Here is an 8,827-nt window from a genome sequence, read left to right as displayed (position 1 = left end):
GTTTACACACAAAACCAGTTGTTGCCAAGCTCTTCCCTGAAATTTTGCTGGAGACTTGCATGTGCTCAGACCATCTCTGGATCTGGAACTGTGTAAATTTTCAGAAGATGAAATTCTGAGGGGAAAAAACCTGTGTCTTTGAAAGTCTGAGTGGTAGGGGAGCGAACGCTGACAGCATGACAGTGATCAGCCTCCCAGATCCCCTTGAGCTCAGTAACCTGCAGGCACGTTCAACAGGGCTTAGGAGCGTGCTGCAGACCGTACACCGGGGATACTTAATCATTTCATTATGCACTGCCATGTACTGCAGCAAAATCAAGAAACTAATGTCTGATTTGCATCGTGTTCATTAGAAATTAAACTTGGACTGCTTACTGGTAGACTTTTTTGTATAAGGTTCGTGTATTTATAACACAATTCTAGCACTGGTCTTCAGTGGAGCCAAGACATTTCCCATTTCTTCACCGAGTTCGTGGAGAAAATACTGACTTGCATATGTACATCTGCGATGCAAAATATCATGGAATTCGGGTTATTGCTGAAGTTTGCTTTAGGATTTGGGACATCCTAGGAAGAGGAGAATGGGAAAAATTCAGGCACAATGATTGTCCCCTCTCAAATAGTTATAAAACACTGTGCAAACTGACTCTTCCCATTTACAATCTAAAGGCAACTGTAGAAGTAACAGAAAAATTAACTGGTTGTTTTCCAGGGCAGTTCCAACTGCAGCAGGTGGGTATGCTTTCACAGGAATGATGGTAATAGCTGCAAATCAGAATTCAGATCCAACGCTTCCCCAAAACTCTCATTTAGCTCTAGTATTATGTTTCGATTATGGAGAGTACTAGACTAGTATTTTTTTAAAAGAATAGAAAATAAGAAACAGTCCACGCTATGACGGAACTGCCTTAAGAAAGAAGTAATTAAAGAAAAATCATTAGCATATTGGAAAGATGAGCCAGGTGCTACAGTCACATGACCCTTGATTGACAATTACAGAGGAGTGACCTGAGCATAAAAGGATCCTGTATTGGGAGGGGTGGTGGTGTGTGTATGTGAGAGAGAGTGTGGGGGTCTTGATTGTGGCTGTCTTTTGAGGCTAGGGAAAGCAGTCCAGGGTTTTTATATCTTGAGAATAGAAGAATACAGATATAGAGTGATAGAAAGAAGTCTGAGGAAGTGATGTTTTATAGGAAACTTTGAATTTGAGGAAAGGAAATCTGGCTCTGGAAACCTTGAGTGTGGAGCAGCTCACGCTTGTAAGTGCTGTGTAGGTTGGCTGGGTGTGGTGAGGTTGTGATTCTACTCCTGGTTGAGCTGTAATGGAAGTGAGAGGCTGTGTGGCTGTAGCCCTTTGGACAGGGCAGTTCCCTCTGGTTCTGTCCTTTATAATATTTTGTGGCTCTAGGCAATGAAAAATCTTGTATGGCTTTATAAAGCTCTCTAGTATCAAGCAAGTGACTCAATGGGTGTATGTAGCTGTGGTGCATGACTAATGGTGTTTCAGATGCTTAGGTAACACCTGCCCCCCTAGCAGAGGCTCAAGAGCACAAAGACAGTGATATCTGCAAGCTGCTTTCCATGCAGGTGAAGGGGGAGTTCCAGCTCTTTATGTCAAAACCTGTAGCCTTTAGCACATGTGCTGCTACAACCATCAGCTCTGCTTCTTTTCTATTCCTTAAAAACCTGTGGCCCCCAAAATTCACAAAATGGTGTGTGTGAGGGATTATGGCCCATGACAGGTTACAAGGAGTTGTAGTGGATGTGAGCACTGCATATTTAATTAGCTGAGCTAATCATCTGCTTCCTAGTTTCTGTTTTCCATGCTTATCAGCTGTGTCTGCAAAACATGTCCTGGCACACAGGTATTGCTGTTGGCACTTTGGTGTGATGACAGAAAATAATCTTGCTGAAGAACGGGAGGCCCTTTGCGGGGTAAATCTAGTTGTTTAAAATTCCTTGGTTTGTTGCTGTTACCAATGCAATCCTGCTGCTAGTGTTTGTAATATAAAGGAAAGAATTGCTCCCTTGTTTGATGTTAAGTTCAGACTTTGTCAGTTGAGGTTCTACTTTTTAATTCCAGTAGCTGGCTTAGAAACTCCAAGAAGAATTTTCTGTGTTTGGAATTAGTGATCTGAAGTTGGCCAGAAACAGCTGTTTGCCAGCAGCATTAGGGATTTTCCCTCTCACTATAAAGCAGAGAAATCTGTCTTGAGCTCACGTAGGTCCTGTTGTGTTTATCAAAACAGTCCCACTAAAGCCCAGCGTGTGTTTATGACCTTGCCATGGCCAGTCTGCTTATTATGATTGTGTGCTGCAAAAACAGGAGTCTCTTAGTTTTTTCCACTTGAGATGTTCTTCTAGTTTTAGCAGTCTGTAAGTTAACTGATTTGAGGCCAAGTTATTAAACAGCTGAGCTCCAACTTCCAATTATTTATTAACTTGAAATTATTTAACTTTTAATTATGCAAGGCACCAGAAATGTAGCACAGCCTTCTCTCTCTGTTCTAGAGAAATCATGGTTACCCTTTCATTTAAGAGGTGAAATAGTGTAACCGAGTTGTGACTTGTTCTTATACTTCCAGGGCATAAAATCTATGTTTATTATGAAGGATGAAGAGGTAATGCACTCTGTGCATCAGTTATTTATTTTCCTATGAAAGGAATACAAGCTTTCTGTTTCTTGGAGTTTACAGTAAACAGATTCCTGTGATGTGGCCCTAAAGACCCCTTCCCCTCCCCCACCATGTGATGCTGTTCCTAGTCTGCACTGACCAGTCCCCACAAAGTACTTGCCAGTTAATTGTGTGTGGCTCAAATGAGGGCAGAACTTGGCCCTTGGTAGGAGAAGTTCAAGTGTGAGAATGAAATGGAGAAACAAACCTGAGCCACGTTCTCCAAGCCAGTGTAAAATCAACACACCTGGCTTAATTGGAAATGCAAACTCTGGGCCATCATTACAATAGGGCTTTTTGCTGCTTTATTGTATTGATTTCTCACCGAGACATCTTTGCATAAGTAACTGAAGCACTGGGTTTTCAAAACTTGCTAGTAAATTTTAAAAAGCTCTCCCAAAAGCTTAAGATAATTTTAAAAGAACAAATGAAACCTCAAAAGTTGGGAGTCAGGATGAACCTTCAGTCACACTGAAGGGTTAATGTCACGCTGCCCTGTTGTGAGCTAATTATGTGGTCTTCAGTTCTAAAAATACTCGGATGCCTTTTGGTACCTCGCAGCTTTACTGTGTAAGTGTCCAGCAGGGTGGCATACTTGCCAGAAATGGATGGATTTGATGTTATCTTGGTTTAGAGACTTGAAGGTGCCAGGCTGTGCTTGCTCTCTGATCCAAGAGCATCAGGCAGAGCGCTCAAGTGTCTGTAGCTGGGACAGGAACAACCAAACCTCTGGTTTTAAACAAGTTGGGAAGTTGCATGGTTTTGTGTTAAACAGTTACAGATGAGATGGAGCAGCTCCAGAGGTTGAGCTTGGAGAGAAGCTCCAAGCCCACCCCAGCATGGAAGCTTGTATGCTGTGGTGAACTGAGCAAAAATCTCCTTCCTGTGCTTGGAGAGATGCCTCAATGTTATACAGACACCAACAAAATCCTTAGTTATGTATTTTTCAGGTGCAGAGCTAGAAACTGCAGCACAAACTGTAACCCCAAATATCAAGTGTTTTGCCTTGTGTGTAGAGCAGTGAGTCCAGCTCTGGAGGAGTACACCAGAGGATAATGATGTGATCAGGAATCAAGTATTTATGGATCTGTTCAGCCTTTCTGCCACATAAATTTATATAAAGCAGAAGTAACTCGATATAAATCACAGGCCCCATAAATGGGCACAAAGGCAAATTCGGTATTTTTTATGCTCTTCTCTCTGTGCACTAACTTCCAGTTTTAGGCTTGATCTTGTGAGTAAATGGGTTGCTATAAATGGATGGGCAAGCAGGAACTGGGAAGGTGTGTGTCGATTTGGCTATATTTTACAGTTTAAACATCTGCTTCGAAGATCAGCTGCTGAGCAAGGAAGCTAAGCGGCGATGCATTCTCTCTTGCAGGCACAGCTCTTGCCTAATGAGTAATAATCGTAAGACTATTATACAGTTAAACAAAAAATTGAATGCACAGTCTATGTGATTAAGTGATCGAGCTGTGTTGTCACAATTTGTCATAATGTTACAAATCATACATCTGTACTTAAGCATGATCTGAATATGCATCAGTTACTCCACCAAATGCTAAAGATTGATGCATGTCTGGAGAAGGGAAAATAACTTTATCCTTCGGATTGGAAAACAGACAAGAGGTTAAAGCGTAACAGTGCTTTCGGCACAGGATGTTTCAGGGTGCGCCCTGTCAGCAAATGATTACTGAGAGTCAGCAGGTTGCCTCTCATTATAAAGTTAGTGATTAAAGCGTTAACTGGAGCCTCTCTGTAGGTGTAACCCTGACTAAGGGAGTGCTCCTGTCAGCAGCTTGCAGGAAGGAAAGTGGGTAGGTAAATATTCCCGACATGCACCAAGGTGTGGGGAGTGTCCTGGGTTTCCAGCACTCCCAGTTTGTTAAGCAAAATAGTAATTAGCACCTCTGTGGATCCATGAAGTAGCAGAGGTAGCTGTCAGCCAGCGCGATGCTGTCATGCCTCTGCCAGGGATCAGTGAAAGGTATGTGAAGCTCCTCCTCTGCTTCTCCTTCTCTCATCGTAGGCACAGGTAAGTGGAATGTAAAGCTGGAGCTGTTCTGCTTGCCGCGTAACCCGCAGTGTCAGTAGAAAGCAAGGTCCTTCACAGTCACCCAGAACTCGAGTTAAATTCCTTTCGGGTAATTAGGGTGCTGGAGGGAAGGATAAATGTTCGGTCAGAAATTCTCATCAAAGAAGTTCCTAAATCTCGAGGTGGCTTGTGTGAGTCAGAGTAGTGATTAAAATGGGCAGATAATAGGTAGTGCTGCCGCTCGGCGTGTACGTGGGCATAAGCCTTCGCTGCCATTCATTCAGTCACCGCTGTGATTTGAAAGGTTACGTCGGTGACCTTGTCTGTTCTTTTTGGCAGCTAAAAGCTATCTTTCCTAAGAGACCTGAAATAGAAAGTAACTCCTCTTCATAATAACAGGTTACTTGGTGTGTAAGACCGATGCGGTGCAAGCACTGCTCTGTCATCCCACTGTGCAGCGAGGGAGCTGGTGTCTCTCCCCCTTTGTGACCCAGGCAGCTACGGTGCCATGTGTGCAGATAAATACCAACCTCCCTTCAGTTTTGGGGTCAAAGCCCATTCTGAACCTGCCTGAGCAGAGGAGTTACGTGGTGTTTTGAATTCGAGTAATGCTGTTACTGCTCTGTACTGTAGCAGTTGTTAAAATAGAGTGTAAAGTTGTCTGCAAGACAAAGAAAAGAAGCCCCTTGTTTTCAGTGGGGAAAATGCAAGTGTTTGGACTCAATACTTTTTGATTAGACCTTTGCTTTGGTGGTGAGGGCATCTACCTTGAAAAAAACAAACCAGCTCCCAAAAACAATTGACCCCAACGTGAAGGACCATAACTAGAGCGTGTGACTAGGTAAAGACTAGTAAAATAATTCTGCTGATACTGAATTTCTTGTGTATGTGAATAAATCATAAACTAATTTTTACAGAATCAGGTAGTGGTCCAAAATTTTTCTAAATACCAGACACTTATGAGTTTAGAAAACGGCCTGTGTCTATGTGCTGTTGTGCCTGCAGTGCAAAGCTCTTTGTGCTGTACAGAAGATTAGATGTATATGTTGTTGATAGCTAAGTAAATAGACAGCTGAGTTTTGTAGTTTCTGTACAAGAAACGGAGAAGGTTCACCCCATCCTGACTTCCTGTGGTTTGGGAACAGCTTTGGGAAGGACTGCTTCGGAACACCTTGAAATCTTTGGGGGGTGGGGGTGGATTTTTTAGTTTTTAAAGTTGGCAGGAGCTCTGTATAGCACACCGCTTGCTCTGCAGTCCCCATCTTAATATATGGATGCTCTGAAAAGCACATCCAGGCTGTTACATGCAAATCAAAATGCTATTTTGCTGTTCCTGCTTGGCTTAGCTCTGGCTGTCAGGCGTCCTTCTCCTTCCAGCTGTCCTCTGCAATGGCCTCCTTTCATCCTTGTATAAAAATCTGCGTGGCTGTTTGTTCTTACCATTGCCTTGTCATTCCTCCACTGTCCTGTCCCTATGCTGTCCCCTTAAGCAAATAACTTAAAGATCACGGTATTTAATAAAATTAAGCTAGTCCTCTCATCTACCTCTCCATTAACACTTTGACTTTTTCTTGGGGAAAAAAAAGTATTTCTGATGAGTTATAAATCTTATAGAGAAGTGAAGTTCACTACCTTTGTGAGATTTGTCTTGTGCCCTTGATGCAACTGTTGATCCTCTTGCAGCTTTGGGTTTGTGCAGTGGTCTCTTTTCCCTTTCTTTTTTCCTAGACTTCTCCAGCAGTTGCAGTCTTCCTCTAGAGTTCCTCATTTTGCATCTGCCCCACTTCTCATTGACTTATGTCATTCCTTCCTGTTTCTTTTCTTTCCTTTCAGAAGTATTTTAGGCTTCAGTCAGTCTTCCTCTGAGCATTAAGTTTATTCTTAGTTAAGTTTCAGGCCAGGGGGTTAGTCCAGCCAAGGTCCCACTTTCAAGGTCTTACCTATCTGAAGGAATTCTGTGGTTGTAGTCCAGTTTAATGTCATGATGAAGATGCCTGTATGACACCAAGCAAGTCAGGAAACAGCTTTGAATAGATGGCCACAACCATAAATTGTTGGAAAAGCTGGAAAATTAGCATGTTTTTGTTAGTTCAAATCAAAGGCAACAATGGAAAAAAACACATCTTGCTTCTCACGTTTGCTTCCTCGAAAGAACTACAGGGGAGTGACATGCAAAACAATAAAATATCAAGAAGTGATAGAAAATGTGACAGATTTGTGGGTTTATGGAGCACCAGTGTAAAGATACTGTCATTTGTAGTGTCACATAATTGCACTGCGGAAGTCACTGTGTGTGCTTGACCTGTGGGTTTCAAGGTTGACTGAAAATAAAGGCCGCAAGATATCTGTAGCCAAAATGCAACTACAGGAAGGGTACATTACATGGGGAAGGGTTTTATCTCTAGGGTGAGCTGTGATATGGGAATGTTTTGTACAAGTCTGATAAGCAGAATAGGTCACGTAGCCCAGGAACATGTAACGAGCATTTTTTATGCTTCTGCACCAGCCATAGAAGAAAAGGTCAGTCTGTTCAGGCTGGTTGGGCAGTGAGGGAGAGAAAAGAGGAAGGTGCTGGTGAAGATCTGTTCCCGTCACCAGCTACTCTTCCAGCTTGTTTCATTGCTTGTTTCATTGTTTCATTCATTTTAATGGCATCCAGCTGATTTAAGTTATGCTCAAGGTTTTTATGGCAAATAATTTAGTTACATTCATGATGTAACAAAACAGGTAGTTCAGTGATAATTTCCTTTTTTTTCATGTGTACATGTAAAGATTGCTTCTCTCAATCTGTAGAGATCAGCTTTTTCTTTAATATGAATCATTTTAAGGTCACTTTCTATTGAGAAAAACGTGACCACAAGCAATGAAGCAGTGCTAGCGCTTGCCAGAGTCGCTGCTCGACAGTTAACAGCGGTGACTTGGCTGCCCAGTCCTCTTAACGTGTTGTTTCCTGACAGATGAGAGGAAGCTTAAGCGTATATGCAGTTATTCAAGTGCCAACATACATAAACTCCTCTGCATCTTTTAAAATTATTTTGAAATTACACTGGCATAGGCAGTTGATGCAGTTAAAGGTATTAGTAAATCACATAAAAATCAGATTTCAGGGTGTGGCCGATGGTTACTGCACTCATTTCAGAGGCCAAGAAACAACACTATTATACTGGCATACACCAACTTCTTATATGCAAACTCATGTCTGTACAGAAGTCCCTGGGCTTATTTGGCTTTCAGGTGTGCTTTTGCCTCGATGGGTGTCACCCAAAGGACAGCAGGTATGTGAGATCCTTCCTGTTCCACCTACTTTGGTGGTTCACTCTGGTTTTAGAGGTTTTGAAATAACTTTCAATATGTTTTGTAGAGTGAAGATACTGTATTTTTATGTGAAACTTCTTGTTTGTTTGTACACACATTTTTTTAAAGTCCTTCATCTGTGAGTATAGAAATTTCATGTAACTTCTAAACCAGAAGCTCAGCAGTGTAGGATCATTCGCACAGAAGCCAGGTACCTACTCTTTAGCTAGCCATGATCTTTTCAAGCTTGCATTTCTTTTATAAATTGATTTTCTGAAGGCTACTTGTCATTAGTACTGTAGACAACAAAGTACTTTTTGGATGTCCTTGTCCAGGCTCTGTCCCATGCAGCTGGAAGTCAGACTCGAATCAATCTCCTGGTGTGAGGGAGAATGGACCTCAAATGCTATTAGGCAAATTCCTCTGTCATCATGCCCAAATAAGAGAGCAATTAAAGTGGAATGACCAACCTCCAGTGCAGTCGCTGGAGATTTTACTGCTTTCTGTGGGATTCATTCCCACCCCTCCTCCCCGCCCCATCTGCGTGACGCCACTTCTTGGGCTGAGACTCAGTTTTTTCAGTCCAGTATCAGTTGTCAATCTTGAATCTCAGTCTCTTCAGTTACTTTCCTCAGTCTGCCTTTTATTCTAGTACCTGAGGGGGAATGAAAGCAGGCACGACTCCATAATTAAGCTTGTTGAAGAATGCATTGTTGGAGTCTCATGAGTCTGGCTTGTTGCCTACACAACATGCTGCAATCACTACATGGAGATCTGTATATTATATTGCTACATCACTTTAATTATAGCCTTGTTCTCTCTT

At 42.2% G+C, this 8,827-nt stretch overlaps 1 protein-coding gene across 1 annotated transcript in view; it reads left to right on the top strand.

The window, feature by feature from the left end:
• Positions 1-8,827, top strand: part of RASSF6 (Ras association domain family member 6) — a 129,657-nt gene that overhangs the window by 104,625 nt on the left and 16,205 nt on the right. The gene's annotated exons all lie outside the window — the stretch shown is intronic.

Source organism: Falco punctatus (genome assembly GCF_963210335.1).
Source record: "Falco punctatus genome assembly, chromosome: 1".
NCBI classification, from domain to species: Eukaryota; Metazoa; Chordata; class Aves; order Falconiformes; family Falconidae; genus Falco; species Falco punctatus.
This window is presented reverse-complemented; position numbering and strand designations above follow the sequence as displayed.